Source organism: Hyaena hyaena, unplaced genomic scaffold (assembly GCF_003009895.1).
Source record: "Hyaena hyaena isolate Hyena2069 unplaced genomic scaffold, ASM300989v1 scaffold_1578, whole genome shotgun sequence".
Lineage (NCBI taxonomy): Eukaryota > Metazoa > Chordata > Mammalia > Carnivora > Hyaenidae > Hyaena > Hyaena hyaena.
This window is the reverse complement of record NW_024082214.1, coordinates 188,931-205,343: the sequence shown is the minus strand read 5'-3', so window position 1 is coordinate 205,343 and position 16,413 is coordinate 188,931. Positions and strand designations below refer to the sequence as shown.

The window sequence follows — 16,413 nt, the reverse complement described above, 5'->3', positions numbered from 1 at the left end:
GTTATACATGAGCCTTATTGAAAGGTGTGGGGGAAATGGGAAACGTTCTATAGTTCTATTATTAGGTTTCAGTGTTTTAGTGAGCCTTTGTCCCTAGTTGTGATCTTCATAAGTGCTTCTCAGATTTTCTTTTTCCCTTTTAGGTGAGACAGGGAGTCTAGAGTGGGCAAGATTTATGTATTTTCCTCTGGTCTGTGACTTCACAAGCATTTCATACCTTTTATTCTCCCAAGGCAAGACAGAATGTTAGATGGGGCTGGAATTGAATAGACTTTTCCCATTCAGAGTAGGTAGTTATGGAGAATGTGAGTATATTTCAGAATGGTTACTCTTCCTCTCCTTCTGCTGTATCTGTGAGGGAGTACTTCTTGGCTCTTCACCACAAGAACTGAATGGTTTTTCTGAAGGTGAAATCCACAAAAGCCTAACCATGACACACAGAATATCTCACTCTTCTGCTGGTCCACACTCAGCTTTTAGTAATTTATCAAAATTGCCATTTTAAGTGTTCCTATCAGTTTATGGCTCCTGTGGATTCTACTTCAGGCAAGCAAATCTCAACTGTGATTTTGAATTTGTCTGTTTTTCCAGATATTGTGGTGGTGATGGTTTTAACTATGAACTTGGTGTTTTGATGGGTCCATGAAAATCCATGTAGTTTTAGTTTGTTCAGCTTTACTTGATATAAGTTTGGGAGTGATGACCTCCAAGCTCTTTATACATTGCTATTGAAACAAAACTTCTAGATATAGTATTTTAAATTTTATGCTATTTGAAGATATAGTGAGAGTTATTCTTTCTTAAACCTCCACAAGTTTTCAAGGTCTGTACTAAATATTCTGGAATTCACCCAGGTGATCATGTTTAGTGAAAGAGAGCAAAAACTATAACTGTATTGAAACACACAAAAATACATAAGTGAAATGTACCATTTAGCAACAGAAATTTGCTACAGGGATGTTTATCACAGCATTGTTGGGGCACCTGGGTAGCTCAGTTGCTTAAGTGCTTAGGTCATGATCTCACAGTTTATGAGTTTGAGCCCCATATCAGGCTCTCTGCTGTCAGCACTGAGCCTGCTCAGATCCTATTTCCCCCTTTCTCTCTGTCTCTCTCCCGCTTGTTCACTCTTTCACACTTTCTCAAAATGAATAAATAAAAAATTTTTTAAAAAAAGAATTGTTTATAATAGGGAAATAGATATAACCTAAATACATGAGTATAAGAAATTTTTTAATTATGACAAGCTCAGGAGATAGAATGCTATGTCAACAACAAATGGAAGTGTCTGTTTCAGAAACATCTTGTCAGCATTGGCTGTTATCCAATTTTTATTTTTGTCAATATCCTAAGTAAAAACTTGAATCCTATTATTTTGATTTGGATTTCTACAATTGTGCATGAGCATATCAGTCAGAACATGCTACATTATGTAGTAGTAACAGATAACTCCCAAACCTCAGTAACTTAAAACAACAAAAATAAATTTCTTGTTCACACTACATATTCAACACATGTTGGGTGGGGGCTCTCCTATGCTTACAAAGACAAAAGTGTGAGGTTCCCCTTCCTCCACATCCTTGCCAACACCTGGAAAACAGTATGGAGTTTCCTCAAAAAGTTAACAATAGAACTATCCTAAGATCCAGCAATTACACGTAGGTATTTACCCAAAGAATACAAAAATACTAATTCGAAGGAATAAATGCACCCTGATGCTATAGCAGCATTATTTACAATAGCCAAATTATGGAAAGAGCCCAGATTTCCATCAACTGATGAATAGATGAAGATATGGTACACGTATATAATGGAATACTACTCAGCCATTAAAAAAAGAACAAAATCTTCTCATTTGGAAGAAAGACAAATACCACATAATTTCATTCATATGTGGAATTTAAGAAACAAAGCAGAGGCACCTGGGTGGCTCCATTGCTTGAGTGCCTGACTTGACTTTGGCTCAGGTCATGATCGCAGGGTCATGGGATCGAGCTCCATGTCAGGTTCAGCACTGAGTGTGGAACCTGCTTAAGATTCTCTCTCTCTGCCTCTCTCCCCCGCTCATATTCTTTCTATCTAAATAATAATAATAATAATAAAAAGAAACAAAGCAAATGATCATAGGGTGGAAAAAGAGAGACGCAAATTAAGAAACAGACCCATAACTGTAGAGAACAATCTGATGGTTACCAGAGGGGAGGTGGGTGGGTGGATGGATTAAATAGGTGATGAGGATTAAGGAGTACATTTCTGATGAGCACCGGCTGTTGTATGCAAGTGTTGAATCACTATGTTGAGAATCTGAATCTATTATTACTATATGTTAACTAACTGGATTTAAATTAAAAAAACTTTAAAAAGTAAACTGATAAAATAGTCACTATATAGAACATTACTTGTTATCATGGAATAGGAATACAGATCATGAGAAATCATACAGTGACTATTAAAAGTTTCCCCCCAGAATTGACAAAAATCTTTCTGTTCCATTTTATTGATTAAAGCAAGGTATGTGGCCATAGCTGTATTTAAAAGGAGTGGGACGTGCAAGCCTAAGTTGTCTGGAAAATTAAGCAGCAGGAAGTCTTGGTGAACAGCACTAATAACTAAAAAGGGTTTCAAATTTTGCCATTGAGTACTTCAAGTTCAGTTTATTTCCTGTGAACTGAACTATTTACTATTTGCTTACTTACTTATCCATTGGGTTATTCACTCCATTGGTTTGTAATATTTTTTAAATTCTTAAAACTAGTCTATAAATTGCATCTATATTCTAACTAGTGTTTCCATTATGTGCTGTATTTTCACTTGTTTATAGTATTTTACAACAGCTTTATTGATATAAAATTCTTATGCCATACAATTCACAAATTTAGGATGTAAACTCTAAAACTTTTAATATATTCAAAGAGTAGTGAATTCATCATCAAAATAAACTTTGTAACATTTTCATTATCCCAAGAATATATCCTTCAACTCTTAGCTGTCAGACTCCATTGCCCCTACTCTCAAACCAGAGTCTACAACGAGTCTACTTTCTGTCTTTATAAATTAGTCTGTTCTGGATGGTACATATAAATGGAATCATATAATAGATTGTTCTTTGTTGCTGGATTCTTTCATTTATCATGTTGTAATATGATCAGTACTTCATTGTTTTGTTGCTAAAAATTATTCCGCTGTAGGAATATGCCATCTTTTATTTATCCATTTATCAGTTGATGGCCCTTTAGGTTGTTTCCATTTATTATCTACTATGACCAATGCTGCTACAAACATCTGTGCAAATTTTGCTTGGCTATATGCATCCGTATCCATTTCTTTTGGATGTATACCTAACAGTGGAATTTCTGGAAAATATGGACATCATTTGAAGAAATATCGGACTGCTTACCAAAGCAACTGCACCATTTTACATTCTCACTAGCAATGTATGAGGATTCCACTATCTCTATATCCTTCCCAGTACTGATTATTATGTCTTTTATATCATAGTCATCCTAGTGGATGTGAAGTAGCATCTACTTATGCTTTTATTTGCTTTTTTGTGATCGATGCTGCTGCTGAGCATATTTTCATGGAATTATTGGCCATTTTAATATCTTCTTTGGAGAAACAGTTACCTGCATCCATTTTATCATTAGGTTATTTATCTATTTATTTATTTAAAATGTTTTTAATGTTTTATTTATTTTTGAGAGAGAGAGAGAGACAGAGAGAGGGAGAGAGTGAGTGAGCGAGCTGAGCAGGGGAGGGTCAGAGAAAGAGGGAGACACAGAATCTGAAGCAGGCTCCAGGCTCTCAGCTGTCAACACAGAGCCCAACGCGGGGTTCCAACCCACTATCTGTGAGATCATGACGTGAGCTGAAGTCGCATGCTTTACTGACTGAGACACCCAGGCGCCCCTATCTTTTTATTTTTAAGTTGTCCTTATATTATTGAGTTGGAACTTTTTATATATATATTCTAGATCCAAGCCCCTTACCAAATATATGATTTCCAAAATGTTTTCTCATTCTGTGGGTTCACTTTTCACTTACTTGATTGTGTCTTTTGAAGCACAAAAAGTTTTAATTTTCATGATGTCCAGTTTGTCTATTCTTTCTTGTGTTTGTGGTATCATATGTGAGAAACTATTGCCTAACCCAAGGTCACATAGAATTATACCTAATTTTTCCTATAAGAATTTTATAGCTTTAGGTTTTATATTTAAAATCTTTATCAATTTCAAGTTTTGATATATGGTGTGACATAGGGATACAAATTAATTCCTTTTCATGTGCCTAACCAGTTTTCCTAAAACCATTTGTTGAAAAGACAATTCTTACCCCACTGTATGGTCTTCATATGATTGTCAACACTCAGTAAATGTGAAGATTTTTTTCTGGACTTTCAATTCTATTTGGTGTGTGTGTGTGTGTGTGTGTGTGTGTGTGTGTGTGTGTGACAAACAATCTTGATTGCTGTAGCTTTGTAGTAAGTACCGAAATCCAATAGTGTGAATTTCCAATTTTGCTTGATTTAGAGTTTGTTTTGCAAATTTTGGGTCCCTTGAATTTCCATATAAAGTTTAGAAGCAGCTTGTGAGTTCCTGCAAAAAGTGAGGCTGTAATTTGGTAAGGATTGCACTGACTATGTAGATCAACTTGGCTAATATTTTTAAAGTTTATTCATTTATTTTGAGAGAGAGAAAGAGTGAACGCGTGAGAGTGGGGTCAGGGCAGAGAGAGAGAGAGAGAGAGAGAGAGAGAGAGAGAATCCCAAGCAGGCTCCATGCTCAGTGTGGAGCTTGATGCAGCACTCAATCCCATGAACCCATAAGCCAAAATCAAGAGTTGGATGCTCAATGAACTGAGCCACCCAGGCGTCTCTGGTTAGTATTGTTAACTTAAAATTTTTGAGTTTTCCAATTCATAAACATAGGGTGTCTTTCCATGTTTTTAGGTCTTCTAAAATTTCTTTAAACAATACTTTGTGTTCTCAGTGCATAAATTTTACACTTGTCTTTGGTTAAATGTATTCCAAAGTCTTTAATTATTTTTCTGATGCTACTATATAGTTTTTTAAAAAAAGTCATTGTTGGTTTGCTCATTACTACTGTATAGAAATACAAATTATTTGTGTATATTTGTATTTTATCATGAAAATTTGCTGAACTTTCTAGTTTTAATAGTTTTTTAGTAAATTTCTTAAGATTTTCTATATATAAGATTAATTCACCAGCAAATGTTAATGGTATTATGAATCACTTTAATATTAATTCCTTTTTAAACATTATTTTTTTAAATGTTTATTTGTTTTGAGAGAGACAGAGAGAGAGAAGAGAGAGAATCCCAAGCAGACTCTGCAGCACAGAGCCCAATGTGAGGCTTGATCCCACAAACCATGAGTTATGATCTGAGCTGAAATCAAGAGTCAGATGCTTAACCAACTGAGCCACTCAGGGTGCCCCTCAGTCATGTTAACATTATCATTTAACTTTATCAATATTTTTTAATGTACCCATTGATTTCTATCTAACCTGCAATGACATTTTCTCTCACCAGGAATATAGGTTAAGAAAAATCTCTAATATATTCTCCTAGTGCTTTTATATTTGAAAATTTGTATTTAAATCTTTGAACCAATTACAGTTTATTTTGGTGGAACACATTTTGTTATTTTTCCTCATATAGGTCACACTTGACCAAATGCCATTAATTTATTGTGGTAAAATATATATACATAATATTTATCATATTAACCATTATTAGGTGGATAAGTCAGTTGCATTAAATACATTCACAATGGTTTATAGGGGCGCCTGGGTGGCTTAGTCGGTTAAGCGTCTGACTTTCGCTTGGGTCATGATCTCGCGGTTCGTGGGTTCGAGCCCCGCTTCGGGCTCTGTGCTGACTGCCAGCTCAGAGCCTGGAGCCTGTTTCTGTCTGTGACTCCCTCTCTCTCTGACCCTCCCCTGCTCACGCTGTCTCTCTCTCTCTCTCTCTCTCCTAGAAATAAATGAAACATTAAAAAAAAAAACAAAAAAAAATCACAATGGTTTATAACCGTCACTACTATTTATACCAAAGCACTCTCATCATTCACAACAAAAACACTATGCCCAATAAACAATAACTCCTCTTTCCCCCCTCCCCTAAGTTCCTACTACTACTACTACTACTACTACTACTACTACTACTGACTACTATTCTACTTTATGTTTCCATAAATTTGCCCATTCTATGTATCTCACACAAGTGGAATCATGTATTTGCCATTTTGTGCCTGCCTTACCAATAAGCATAATTTCTTAAAGGCCAATCCATGGTGTAGTATATATCAGAATTTCATTCCTTCTTATGGCTAGTTAAAATTCCCATTAAATGTACATATCAAATATTGTATACCCATTCATCTACCAATGGACACTTAGGTTGTTTCCACCTTTAAGCTATTGTGAATAATTGTGCAAGAACACTGGTACAGACATATCTATTCAAGTAACTGCCTTCAAGACAGACACCATATGTTTGCATGTATAGGAGGATTAGGAGGAACTTAACGGAGTACCATTGGGGAGAAGAAGGGGAAAAATAGTGGGGGAGAGGGAGGGAGGCAAACCACGAGAGACTCTTGAATGCTGAGACAAACTGAAGGCTGATAGGGGTGGGGGGGGAAGGGTACGGGGTGGTTGGCATGGAGGAGGGCACTGGTGGGGATGAGCACTGGGTGTTATAAGGAAACCAACTTGACAATAAACTATTTAAAAAATAAAAATAAAAAAATAAGTAACTGCCTTCAATTGCTTTGGGTATATAGCTAGGTGTGAAATTGCTGGGTCATATGGCAGTTATATGTTTAACCATGTAAGAAGCTGCCAATCTGTTTTCCACACTGACCACACTATTTTACATTCCCACCAGCAATGTAAAAGTGTTCTAGTTTCTCCACATCCTTGCTAACACTTGCTATGTTCCATGCTTATATTGGAAAAACATTGTTAAAATGTCTATAGTACCCAAAGCAATCTACACATTTAAAGCAATCCCTATCAAAATACCACCAGTATTTTCCTTTCTTTAAAAAATTATAGCTATCCTAGTAGTTATAAAATGGTATGTCACTGTGGTTTTGATTTGCATTTTACTAATGACTAATAATGTTAAACATCTTTTTCATGTGCTTATTAACCATTTGTATATCTTCTTGGGAGAAATGTTTATTTAAGTCCTTTACTCATTCTTAATTGGGTTATTTACTTTCTTGTTATTTAGTTTTAGGTGTTCTTTACATATTCTGGATATTAATCACTTTTCAAATATATCATTTCCAAATATTTTCTCCCATTCAAGTTATCTGTTCACTTTTTTATAGTATCTTCTTTTTTTTCTTTCATATTTTTATTGTCAAGTTGGTTTCCATATAACACCCAGTGCTCATCCCCACAAGTGCCCTCCTCCATCCCCATCACCCCCTTTCCCCTCCCCCACCCTCATCAGCCCTCAGTTTGTTCTCAGTATTCAAGAGTCTCTCATGGTTTGCCTCCTCCCTCTCCCCAACTATTTTCCCCCTTCTCCTCCCCCATGGTCCTCTGCTAAGTTTCTCCTGTTCCACTTATACGTGAAAACATGATAGTATTTTCTGATGTACAAAGGTTGTTAATTTTGATGAAGTCCAATTTATCTATTTCTGTTGTTGTCTGTGCAGTTTGGTGTCATGTGCATGAAATCATCATCAAATTCAATGTTATGAAACTTTCCTCAAATGTTTTCTTATGGCAGTTTTATACTTTTCTAAAAGAGAGTTTTATAGTTTTATCTCTTAAATTCAGTCATTATTTCATCTTGAGGTTTGGTTTTTGTTTTGTTTTGATTTTTTTTTTTTTTTTGGTATATGGTGTAAGATAAGGGTCCAACTTCTGTCTTTTGCATGTGGATATTCAGTTTCCCTGCATCATTTGTTGAACAGACTGTCTTTTCTCCATTGAAAGGTCAGGGACTCATGTTGAAAAACAATTGACTACTGATTTTTTGTTTATGTATGGGATCTCTCTACTTTATTCCTTGGTCTATGTATTCTTATGCAAGTACCATACTGTTTTAATTGCTATAGCTTTGTAGTATGTTTTGAAGTTGGGAAGTGTGAGTCCTCCAACTTAATTTTTCTTTTTCAAGACTCTTATGGTTATTAACAGCCCCTTCCAATTCTGTATAAATTTGAAGATCAGGTTTTCCATTTCTATGAAAAAGGCTGAATTTTTGTTGCATTGAATTTGTAGATCATTTTGCATATTGTTAACATCTTAACAATGCTATGTCTTTGTAACCATGGACACACATTGTCTTTCCATTTATTTAGGCCTTCTAAAATTTGTTTCAGAAATATTTTATAGCTTTCAGGCCACAAATCTTTCACCTCTCTGGTTAGATATACTGTAAAATATTTACTTATTTTAGATGCTATTGTAAATTTAATCGCTTTTTTATTTCCTTTTTGGATAGTTTATTCCTGTTGTATAGAAACACATATGAATTTTTAGTGTTCTTGTACCCTGCAACTTTGCTAAATTGGATTATTAGCAGTACTAGCTTTCTTGTGGATTATTTGGGTTTCTATGTATTAAAAAATCATACCGGTAGTAAATGCAGACATTACTTTTTCCTTTCCAATTATGTTTTTTTTTTTTTCTTACAGAATAGCTCTGGCTAGAACTTCTAGTACAACGGTGAATAGCGGCAATAAAAGTTGGCAGTCTTGTCTTGTTCTTGATCTTAGAGGAAACCTAAGTCTTTCATGACCAAGTACCATGTTAGCTGTGGAATTTTCAAAACTATCTGTTATCATGTTGAGGAATTTTCTGTTTCTAGGTTTCTGAGTTTTTATTATTAAAGGGTACTGGAATTTGTCAAATGATTTTTCTTTGTCAACTGAGATAATAATGTTTTCTTCTATTATTTCTATGAATGTAATGTATTACATTGATTGATTTTCTTATGTTGAAACACCCATGAATTCCCAGGACAAATCCCATCTGGTTATGCCAAATAATCTGTTCAATATGCTATTGGATTTTATTGCTTTTGTATTGAGGATATTTGTGTTATATTTATAAAATGTATTATTTTTTATTTTTAATTGTAATATCTTTTTCTGATTTTGATATCAGGGTAGTGCTGGCCTCACAGAAAGAGTTTTAGAAAACATTTATCCAATTTCTTGGAAGAAGTTGAGAATGCTTGGTGTTAATTCTTCATTGAATACTTAATAGAATTCATTGGTGAAAGTATCTGCTCTAGGACATTTTTTTTTTGGGGGGAAGGTTTTGATTACGGATTCAATCTCTCTTTTAGGTCTTTTGAGAATTTTTCATTATGGTAAAAATACATAATATAAAACTTAGCATCTTAACTATTTTTAAGTATACAGTTAAGTAAAGGTTGAATATATTCACATTGTGAAAAGATCTCCAGAAATTTTTCACCTTGCAAATCTGAAATTCTATACTAATTAAATAATTCCCCATTCTTCCTCTCCCCAGCCCATGGAAACCACCATTCTACTTTCTGTAGCTATGACTTGACTACTTTAGATACATTATGTAAGCAGAACCATACACTATTTATTTTTATGTAACTGGCTAATTTTACTTAGCATAATGTCATCAAGGTTACTTTCATGTTGAAGAATAAGACAGGATTTCTCTACTTTTTAATACTGAATAAAATTCTATTGGATGTACATACATGTTTTGTTTATCCATTGATACTTCAATAGACATTTTAATTCCTGTTACTTCTTGGTTCTTGTGACTAGTACTGGTATGAACATGCATGCAGATAACTCTTCAAAACCTGATGTCAATTATTTAAGATGTATACCTAGAAGTAGAACTGTTAGATAATATGGTCATTCTATTTTAAAATTTTTGAGGACCCTCCAAACTGTTTTCCACAGTGGTTGCACCATTTCAATCCCACTAACAGATCTTAAGTGTTCCAAATTTTCGACATCCTTGCCAAAGCTTGTTGTTACCTGTTTTTTTTTCTTTTATAGTAGCCATCCTAATAGGTGTAAGGCAGTATCACATTGTGGTTTTGAATTGCATTTCTCTTATGATTAGTGATTTTGAGCATCTTTGCATATACTTGTTGGCCATTTGTATATCATCTGTGAAAAGTATATTCAAGTTCATTGCCCATTTTTAAATAAAGTTGTTTGAGTTACAGTTCTTTATAAATTCTAAATATTTTCCCATCATTAGATACATAATTTGCAATTATCTTCTTCCCTTCATAGGGTACCTTTCATTCTGTTGATCGTGCTCTTTGAATCACAAAAGTTTTTATGTTTGATGTAGTCCCATTTGTCTACTTTACCTTTTGTTGCTTGCACTTTTGGTGTTATATTGAAGAAATCATTGCCAAGTCCAATTTATGAAGATTTTCCCTTCTGTTTTATGTAAGAGTTCTATAATTTTGGTTCTTACACTTAAGTTTTTAATCTATTTTGAGTTATTTTTTTGTATGTAGTACAAGAGAAGGGCCCCAATTTCTTTTGGATATAGATACCCAGTTTTCCCATCACCATTCCTGTTTTTTGTTTATTTTGTATTTCCTTTTGTTTTTACTTCCATTTGAATTAGTATCTTTTTATTCTTTTGGTAATCTGTTCCAGAATCAATTAATTCCATTTGTAGGTGATGAAATATGTAAGGGATCCACTTCAACTGTTGGCAGAGTTATGAGTATGGTCTTTCCCTTTACTTGAACTCAGAATTAAGACTTTTGGTTCTTGTATTTTATATTCCAGTCCCAGAAGTAGTTTTCACTGTAAAAGTTATCTGCAGGCAGTCTTGTGCTTTCTAGCAATAGTCTACAACCAGGCTCTAGTTTCTCCAAGACACTACACATGATGGATTTAAATATGTATTAAACTAAGAAGAATTATTTCAAATGAGTTTAGATGAATTTCATTATTAGGCAACTCACATGACTTTCTTTTTTCTTAAAAACAATGCTGCTGTAAATAAATCAAGGTCAAAATAAATTAAGAGCCCAAGATGACATCCATCCCATTTGTTTAAGTCCCAGTGTTGTGTGAATGAAGAGCAGCAGCCAGTTATGACAACAGGTGATACATCCAAAGCAATAGCCAAATTCCTTAACATTTTTCCCTTTCTAAACGATCCTTAAAGAAAATCATACATGTGGTTACACCATCATTACAAGAGTCCGGCAGAGCAACCATGCCATCTAGATCATGTTTTCACCAATAAAGGACTAGTAGATTTGAAATTAGCAAGGGTGTTCTTGATTTGTTCTGTAGCCCTTGTCATAAAAGATTTTAATCTTTCTGGCCTCTGTACTTCAAGTTTGCCTTTGATTGATTTCATGTAATCTTCGACGTACTTATTGTAGGCTTCTTTTGTGAAGCTGTTTTCCTGCAAGTGATGGCTCACTGTGCTTTCAGTACATTTGCATTCGGTGCCTTTACTGGAGGCATTTCCACTGATGAGCAAGTCACCAATGTTACCCTCTGTCTTACTGACCATCCTCACCTCCACCTCCAGGTACAGCCCATCTGTGATCTGCAGATATTGTAGATGTCAGAGAACATCTCATTATGGTTAATGAGGTTACAATATATGATTACGACTGTGGCTGGGAAGAGATGAGGTTGGCGCTAGCTTCGCAGACTGGGAGCTCCAGGCTGGTGGTATAGCAGGAGTGGCACTAGTGGGAGGGGGAGCAGGTGGAAAAGCTCCCATCACCATTAGTTGACAAGACAGTCCTTTGTTCATTACATTGTCTTGGAAGCTTTGTTAAATACAATTTGACTATATATGCAAAGATATTGCTAGGATCGTTATTCTATTCCATTGGTCTATTTGTCTATCTTTATGCCAGTACACTCTTTTGATAATTGTAGCTTTTTAATATTTTAAAGTCAGGCCTCCAAATTGGTTACTTTTCATAATTTTTTGGCTATGTGAGGCCCCTTAAGATGCCTTATGAACTTTAGAATGTTTTCTCTATCTCTGAAAAAGGTATGTTGGGACTGTGATAGGGATTATGTTGCATCAGTGGAGCACTTTGGATAGTATGGTCATCTTAATAGTATTAAGCCTTCAAATCTATAAACATAGGATATCTTTCCCTTTACTTGTGTCTTTCAAAACTTTTTTCACCAAAAACAAAAAACAAAACTTCTTCCAGCAATATTTTCTTATTTTCAGTGTATAAGTCTTTCACTACCATAGTTAGGTTTATCTCTAAGTATTGTATCGTTATGATGCTATTGTGAATGAAATTGTTTTCTTAATTTTCTTTTTGGATTGTTCACAGTTCATGTACAGGAACACAACTGATATTTAAAATTTTTATTTTGCATCCTTCAACTTTCCTGAATTCATTCTTTAGTTCTGTGTGTGTGTGTGTGTGTGTGTGCGCGTGTGTGTACAAAATCTTTAGCATTTTCTACATATAAAATCAAGTTATCTGCCAACAGGTAAGTTTACTTCTTTTTAAAAGTTTTTATTTAGGGGCGCCTGGGTGGCTCAGTTGGTTAAGAGTCCAACTTTGGCTCAGGTCATGATCTCACTGTTCGTGGGTTTGAGCCCCACATCGGGCTCTGTGCTGCTAGCTAGCTCAGAGCCTGGAGCCTGTTTCGGATTCTGTGTCTCTCTCTCTTTGACCCTCCCCTGCTCACGCTGTCTCTCTCTCAAAAAAAAAAAAAAATTAAAAGTTTTTATTTAAATTCCAGTTAGTTAAAATACAGTGTAATATTAGTTTCAGGTGGACAACATTGTGATTCAAAACTTCCATACAACACCTGGTGTTCATCACAAGTGTACTCCTTAATCCCCATTACCTACTTAACTCATATACCCCCACCTCCCCTCTGGTAACCATCAGCTTGTTCTCTATAGTTAAGATTGTTTCTTCGTTTGTCTTTTTATCCCTTTTGTTCATTTGTTTTCTTTCTTAAATTCCACATGAGTCAAACTATGGGATTTGTCTTTCTATGACTTCACTTAGCATAATACTCTCTAGCCCCATCCATGTCTTTGCAAATGGCGATATTTCATTCTTTGTATGCCTTAATAATATTCTAGTGTATACATATACCACATCTTCTTTATCCATTCATCAATCGATGGACATTTGGTCTCTTTCCATAATTTGGCTATTGTAGATAATGCTGCTATAAACACAGGGGTGCATGTATCCCTTGGAATTAGTATTTTTGTTGTTTGGGTAAATACCTCATAGTGCAATTGCTGGATTTTAGGGTAGTTCTATTTTTAATTTTTTGAGGAATCTCCATACTGTCTTCTACACTGGCTGCACAAGTTTGCATTCCCACCAATAGTGCAGGAGCGTTCCCCTTTTTCCACATCCTCGCCAAAACCTGTTGTTTCTTCTGTTGTTGATTTTAGCCACTTGCCATTTTAAAAGTGTGAGGTGATATCTCATTGTAGTTTTGATTTGTATTTCCCTGATGATCAGTGATGCTGAGCATCTTTTCATGTGTCTATTGGCCACCTGTATGTCTTCTTTAGAAAAATGTCTATTCATGTCTTCTACCCATATTTTTACTTGGATTATTCATTTTTGGGGTGTTGAGTTTATACATTTTTTATATTTTTTGGATACTAACCCTTTACCAGATATGTCCTTTCCAAATATCTTCTCCCATTGAGTAGGCTGCTTTTTGGTTTTGTTGATTGTTTACTTTGCTGTGCATAAGCTTTTTATTTTGATTAAGTCCCAGTAGTTTATTTTTGTTTTTGTTTCCCTTGCATCAGGAGACATATCCAGAAAGAAGTTGCTACGGGAGATGTCAAAGAGGTTACTGCCTGTCTATTGCTCTAGGATTTTTATGGTTTCAAGTTTCACATTTAGGTCTTTAATCCATTTTGAATTTATCCTTGTGTGTTGCGTATGAAAGTGGTCCAGTATTTCTGTTTTCGTTCATCTTTAAATATTTTCTAATTTTCCTTGTAGTTTATTTTTTTTATCTATTCGTTTGATGTCTAATTTCTGCAAGTTGTGGATTTTCCAGTTTTTCTTCTCTTACTGATTTTTTAAATGTTTTATTTATTTCCGAGAGACAGCGTGAACAGGGGAGGGTCAGAGAGAGAGGGAGATACAGAATCCGAAGCCGGTTCCAGGCTCTGAGCTAGCTGTCAGCACAGAGCCTGATGGAGCTCGGACCCACGAGCTGTGAGATCATGACCTGAGCCAAAGTCGGACGCCCAACCAACTGAGCCACCCAGGCGCCTCTCTTCTCTTACTGATTTCTAAATTCAGGCCATATTGTTGAAGAAATTATTTTATATATCTATCTTTTTAAATCTATCAAGACTTTTTTTTTTTTTTTATGGCCTAACATATGATGTTTCTTGGAGAATGTCCTATGTGCACTTGAGAATAATGTGTATTCTTTTTTGTTGGGTAGAGTGTTCTGCAAATGTTGATTAGGTTTAGTTGGCTTAGTATATTGTTCAAGTATTTTATTTCCTTACTTATCTTCTGCCTATTTTACCCACACATTATGGAAAAGATGTATTAATATAGTCAACTGTTACTGTAGAACCATTTCTCCCTACAATTCTGTCAATTTTTGCTTCATAAAGTGTCTATTAGGTATGTAAATGTTTATACTTGTTATGTCTTCTTGCTGTATCAACACTTATATTAATATAAAATGTGCCTCTCTGTTGTTTATAATCTTTTAAAATCTAAGTCTGTTGTTTCTGGTATTGGTATAGCCAATGCAGCTTTCTATTGGATACTATTTATATAGAATATCTTTTTCCATCCTTTAATTTTGAATCTGTCTGTCTTTGGAGCTAAAATGAGTCTCTTGCAGAGAATACATAGTCGCATTATGTTTTTTAAATCTCTTCTGCAAATCTATTTATTTTGATTGGAGTGTTTAAGCCACTTACATTTAAAGTAATTATTGATAAGGATAGACTTACTTCTGCCATTATGTTACTATAAGCCTTATAGCTTTTATATCCCTCATTTCCTCCATTATTGCCTTCTTTTGTGTTTAATTAATTTTTGTAACAAAATATTTAATTGCTTTCTCATTTTCTTTTGGATATATTTTATAGATATTTTCCTTATGGCTACTATGGGAATTACATTTAACATTGTAAAGTTATAACATTCTAATTTGAATTCATCCCAACTGAACTCCAGTAGTCTACAAAACTTACTTCCATTGACCTTCTTTCTGTAATTGTTATCACAGATTATATCTTTATACATTCTGCACCCAAAAGCATTGTTCAATGATTGCTTTTTTTTAATACTCTTGTATTCAAGTTAAGTTGGTTAATATAAAATGTAATATTAGTTTCAGGTGCAAAATTTAGTAATTCATCATTTACATACAACACCCAGTGCTCATCACAACTATTGCCCTCCTTAATACTCATCACCCATTTAACCCATTTTCCAACCCATCTCCCCTCCAGCAACCCTCAGTTTTTTTCTCTATAGTATAGAGTCTGTTTTCTGGTTTTCTCTCTCTTTTTTTCTCTATGTTCATCTGTTTTGTTTCTTAAATTCCACATATAAGTGAAATCATATGGTATTTGTCTTTATCTGACAACATTTATTTCATTTAGTAGCAAAGTAAACAAAGAAACTAAAAGGCAACCTTTGGAATGGGAGAAGAGATTTGCAAATGACATACCTGATCAATGGTTAGTGCTTGAAATATATAAAGAACTTATAAAAATCAACACTCAAAAAAATAAATTTCTGCTCCTTTCTATCTTTCTTCTCCTGGAATCCCCACAACTCTATATGTTGGTCTATTGGTCAGCTGGGTGGTGCCCCACAGGTCTCTCAGGCTCTGTTCACTGTTCACTTTTTTTTTCTTTCTATTCACCAGACTCAATAACTTCCATTGACCTTACTTCAAATTAACTGGTTCATTTTACTGCTTGCTCAAATCTGCTTTTGAACCTCTCAAATGTATTTTTCATTTAAGTCATTTTAACTTTCAAGTCCAAAATTCCTTTTTGGTTCCTTTTTATTATTTCCCTTTACTGATATCCTCATTTTGCCCATGTCTTCTGTTAGCTTTAAAGTCTTTGTCTATTATGTGTGACACCTATGCTTCCTCAGGTATGTTTCCTATGGATTTATTTTGTTCCGTTGAATGAGTCACATTCCATGTTTCTTTGTATGCCTTATATTTTACTAAAAACTGAATACTTGAATTTTACGATGTGGTAACTTGGGAAATCAGACTCTCTTTCCCATATCCAGGATTTTACTGTTTTTATGTTATTGTTGCAGGGTGTCTCTTTGCTGGAAATCAGGTTGAGGTGAAAGTTTAAGATCTTCTCAGGGCTTTTCTGAGACTGTCTTTCCTTGTGGATGCACTAAGGCTTTCTAAATTAT

The 16,413-nt window shown here is 34.6% G+C and overlaps 1 protein-coding gene and 1 pseudogene across 2 annotated transcripts in view; both read right to left on the bottom strand.

Annotated features, from left to right (window-relative positions):
* Positions 1 to 16,413, bottom strand: part of LOC120226068 (G-protein coupled receptor-associated sorting protein 2) — a 126,063-nt gene that overhangs the window by 31,484 nt on the left and 78,166 nt on the right. The window lies entirely within an intron of this gene.
* Positions 11,147 to 11,632, bottom strand: LOC120226070 (annotated as a pseudogene).